We start from the raw sequence: 5,306 nt of genomic DNA on the forward strand, positions 1-5,306 counted from the left end.
TACTTGTAAGAAATATATGAGATATCCAAGTGTGAAGATGATGATAATGACTTTGTGAGTTTTGCTATATTTTTTTAATCTGATTCTATTTATTTTGAGAATGTAGTAAAAGAAAGAAAATGGTGTGATGACATGGATGAAGAAATCCAAACAATTGAGAAAAATGAGACGTGAGAGATAGTAAATCTTCTAGCAGAAAAAGGAGTTATTAGTGTGAGGTGAGTTTATAAACTCAATAATGATGTATAATGCATAATTGAAAGGCACAAAGCACAACTTGTAGTCAAGGGTACAAACGACAATATGGAAGAGAATATAATCAAACCTTTGCTCTTGTACAAAGAATGGAAACCGTTATAGTTGTCATGGCAATAGTAGCTCAATACAAATGATAAGTCCATCAGATGGATGTAAAATCAACTTTTCCCAATGACGTATAAGTTAAGAAAAGCATTGTGTGGGTTCAAGCAGTTGCCAAATGCTTGGTATAGCTGCATTGACTCGTAACTATTGAGCAATGGTTTTAGTAAAAGTAGCAGGAAGCCAAACAGTTTACATCAAAGTTAGCAATGAAGGTGAAATTATCAAAGTTAGCAATGAAGGTGAAATTATAATTATTTGCTTGTATGTAGATGATTTTATTTTTACAGGAAATAATCTATCCATAGAAGAATCTAGATTAGCAGTCGAGAAAGAATTTGTAATAACAAAAATGGGCTTATTGAGATATTTTTTGGTATTAAAGTCGAACAAACAAATGAAAGTATCTTTATATCTCGAACCAAGTATGCAGGGGTTATCTTGAAAAGATTTAGGAAGTTGAATAGCAAGCTAACGCCAACAACAGCGACAAGAGATCTGAAGCTAAGCAAAGATAATTGCAGTAGCAATATAGATCCAACATTTTATAGAAGTTTGGTTTGAAGTCTTATGTATGTGACAACAACAAGAATTGATAACATGTATGCAGTCAGTCTAATCTCTCCGGCTATGGAGACTCCAATGTAAGCACACTTGCAAGCAAGAAAGATATTTTTAAGGTAGGTGAATGGCACCAAAAACCATGGAAGAATCTTGTATATTGCAGTACATAACTTTGAGTTAATTGGGTACATTTATTGTGATTGGAGAGAAAACATAGGTGATGGAAAGAGCATATATATTGTGTTCCAAATTTGGGTCAGGAAGCATCTCACGGGTTTCAAAGAAACAAGCCATTGCGTCATTTTCCACAAAAGAAGTGGAGCATGTGGCAGCAAACATAACAGCTTGTCAAGCTATATAATTAAGAAGGATATTATAAGATTTCATGAACAACAAAAGGGAAGAATAATATTTTGTAATAATCAAGTGTTTCATAGATGCAGCAAACACAGCCATCAGATACCATTTCACAAGAGAATTCATTGGAAAAGGAGAAATAGATTTTGAATTTTGCAAGTTAGAGGAGCAAGTTGCAAAGAAGTCCACAAAAGCAAATTCGAAGGAGAATTTTGAGCAGCGAAGAAATGACCTGAGACTGATCGATTTCAACAAACACTTGAATGACAGCACAACTATCACTTCAGTCTTGCAATCCTAGAGCTTCTTCACAACAGCATCTCAGAGGATTATTATTATAAATGACTTGTACATGCCTACACAACAACTGGGTTGCAGCTTCTCTTGCCTTTCACTCATCTACCATGAATATGCTATTTTGATATATAGTTTATAAGCTTACAATGCTGCTTCATCTTTATATGCAGAAGAGAAGTAGGGGAATCAGTTGATAGATTTGATATTAATGATAGAAATGGTTGATGTATGGACTACATGTATGACTCACTTAGTGATGGACTATCTAGTGCGTAACTTATTAGAATTACTTTGGTTCATATATAGCTCAAGTGGATATGATTTATTTAAATGAATGACTTAGCGAGAAATCTTGGATTGACACATGGATACTAGACTTAGTAATGTGATGATTATATGTATTGTTGTTATATAAATGCATAAATGAGAGGCTAACCCGCAGGGGAAAAGAACTATGTGATAGCCAGGAGGGAATGATGAGACCTCTCATGAGGAAGGTATAATGTACATTATTTTACTTCATTGGTATCTACTTGATATGCACTCTTATGACACGAGAAAAAAAAAATGCAAATGACAGGTGGCAAGATGACCTGACTGGATTATTCGATGACAAGTCCAACCAGCTCTATAGTGTGGCCCGTGCTCTGAAGGAGGGGTGGAGGTGTTTCCCACCGTGTATCCTTCAAAACCTGGAATCGTGGGGAGGACAGCTGAACGCTCCCCCTAGACGTGTGATGACGATTGCCAGATTCCTGCTGGGGAAAGTTTGGTCTTGGCATTCGACGCTTCCACCATGTCGGTTTTATCAATGGTCAATATGGCCTTTGCCACTGATAAGGCAGCAGAGGACGGATAGGGCGGAAACGGAAGTAGGCCAGGGTGGATAGGAAGATATAGATCAGTTGGAGACTCTTGATGGGAAGTAATGTCATTGTCTGACTTATCGAATTTTAATGCTATAACTCTCTCTGGTTTGCTATGCTTTCAAACTCCTTGTATCTTTTCATTCTAACTTCGGGACGAAGTTTTCTAAAGGAGGGGTGTATGTAATGCCCCACTTAAATCTTATCCTATAAATTTTGTTAATATTTACATTATCTGAAAATATTGAGAAATATTGGTCTAATATAAATTTATGATTTCCATTATTCAAATTCCCCACTTACCTTCCCAAATTGAATATTATGTAGGATATGGTCTCCTTCCATTATTTCATAATATATGTATTCATTTCACATTCCCCAATGTACACTCACATTTATTTGGGAGAAGACATAGTCCTCTCCATCTTATCATCAATATATATTTATTCATTTCACATTCCCCAATGTACCCTCACATTTACTAAGGAGAAGACATGGTCCTCTCCATGTAAGTACATTTCACATTCCCCAATGTACCCTCACATTTACTTGGGAGAAGACATAGTCCTCTCCATCTTATCATCAATATATATTTATTCATTTCACATTCCCCAATGTACCCTCACATTTACTAAGGAGAAGACATGGTCCTCTCCATGTAATTACACTTCACATTCCCAAATGTACTTTTCAGATTTACTTGGGAGAAGACATGATCCTTGTCCATTAAATTCTCAATTTTATATTCATGTCACAATTCCAAATGTACTCCTAGCTTAGAAGAGAAGTCAACCAAGGATGGGTGAGAGTTAATGACATTAATGAGAGGTGGTTGAGGAAAGAGGGTATAAAAAGGGAAGGGGGAAGGAAGAAAAGGGGGAGTTGGAGTTTTGCTTAGGATTGTGGGGGTTGGTTGTGATTGTTTGGCCTTGTTATGATTTTTGGGAGACCTTGGAAACCTGTGGAGGTTTCTTGGGTTTGAGAGGAGGAAAGTATCATTATCTAGTTTTGCATATTCTTCTTGAGGACACACTATATCTGGTTGGACTTGGGCACGAAGGGCTAGGGAACCTGTGGAGGTTTCCTGGGCTAGGAATTTATTTCCTAGTTGGTTGGGAGGTAAATCCGGTTGGGTCGGTCAGAAGGAGCATTCAGTTGGAGCTATCAGACAAAGGTATCATCATCAATCGCCGGAACAGGTATTTTCCATGGACTACTCTTGTTAAGTTGATATCAATGGAATGCTCACCTTAATTTATGTTGCTTATGATAAAATGATTAGATGTTAAATGTTTAAAGCTATGTGAAAAGGTCAGCAGACTCCTTTTATTATTTATAAAATAACAGTAAAATAGATGTGTTAGTGTATAACGAAATAGAGGCTCTAATAATAGGAAACAGGTCCTTACACAGAATCTGCATAAGAGATGTGTGATGTCATATCACTGGAATCCAACTAAGAAAGAGATCGAAGATTGGTTGGATAGAAAGATCCATAAATTCATGGCACAAGAGAACAGAAATCCGCGGCTGACAAAGGAACAGTGGCTAGACAGGTACCTATATATAGAAATCCATGAGATCTTTTCCTGCTCCTTTCCAGTTGAGTTACACAAGTGGATTGTGAAGCTAGTGGATAGCCAAGGAAGGTGGAGGCTTGACGGTCCTATTATCTGGACCCTGGAGTTAGTGCAGAGACTAGAAGCCTCTGAGGATAAGATCACCCGCGCTATCGATCATTGGCTCAATCGTATCATAGGAGGGTTTGTGACAGAATTCGCGGTCGATACCTCAGTCAGTTACAGCGAGGCGGAGCGATGCTTTTTCAAAGGTCTGTGAGGTAAGTACTTGAAGTATTTAAATACTTGGATTAAGATGTTATTTTGTGAAAAATGGGTTATGTAGCTACCTTGATGTTTGGAGCTACGCGAAGTGGAAAGACTTACAAGAACAAAAGAAGAAAGGGTCCTGAATATAGCCCACTGATTTCACCTCCTTTGAGTGATGAAGAGGGAGTAGTGCAAGCTTCTCCACGAAGTGCAGTTTAGTTGATAAAACAAGGGTTCCCACGATTACCACCTCCACCTACACCACCTCCACCTTCACCACCGTCACTCGTGACTTGGCCCACACCACCACCACCTCCACCACAGTTCAACATGGCGAATTCAGTGAAGTTGCCTTTGTTTAAGGGATTGGGAAATGAGGACCCAGACCAGTTCTGGTTCATTGTAAAAGATGTATGGGAAGCTCAGGGCGTCACAGATGATCACATGAAGAAGGTAATGTTGGTTATTGCTTTGCAAGATCGCGCGCTAACTTGGTACATCAAGTACTCTAATGATAACCCAAACGTTGGGTTGGCAGAGATCCAAACCACACTGAATAAAGAGTTCAGTAGGCCTAAATCTGAGGCGCAATTGATTGTGGGATTCAAGGAAATTGCGATGAAAATTGGTGAGACCCCTTGGCAGTTGGATTAGATATTGAAGTGTAAAATCCACGAAGCTAATATGAATTTAACAGATGGGCAGCACCGTGAATGGTTTGTAGCTTTGCTCTTGCCTCACCTAAGGGTTGCGATGTCACAACATAAAATTACAACTCAGGCAGAAGCCTTGGAGATTGTAATAAGACTACATGAAACACCGATGCAAGATCCAAATCTGGGGGTTTAGTAGATCCATGCGTAGTTGCAAAATCTTTGCCTCAAAATGCAAAGTCTGAAGCAGGACAAAAAAGTTCAGCTAGAGGCACACGAAGAGGTATGATGCTTGAAATGTAAAGGTTAGGGGCATGACAAAGAATATTTCCTGGTCTTTGCGAACTATATTGCAGGAGGAGGACTGATGCCTTTGAGGC

Source organism: Pinus tabuliformis, chromosome 3_2 (assembly GCF_031772625.1).
Source record: "Pinus tabuliformis cultivar Carrire ecotype Pingquan chromosome 3_2, CPIR1, whole genome shotgun sequence".
Classification (NCBI taxonomy): domain Eukaryota; kingdom Viridiplantae; phylum Streptophyta; class Pinopsida; order Pinales; family Pinaceae; genus Pinus; species Pinus tabuliformis.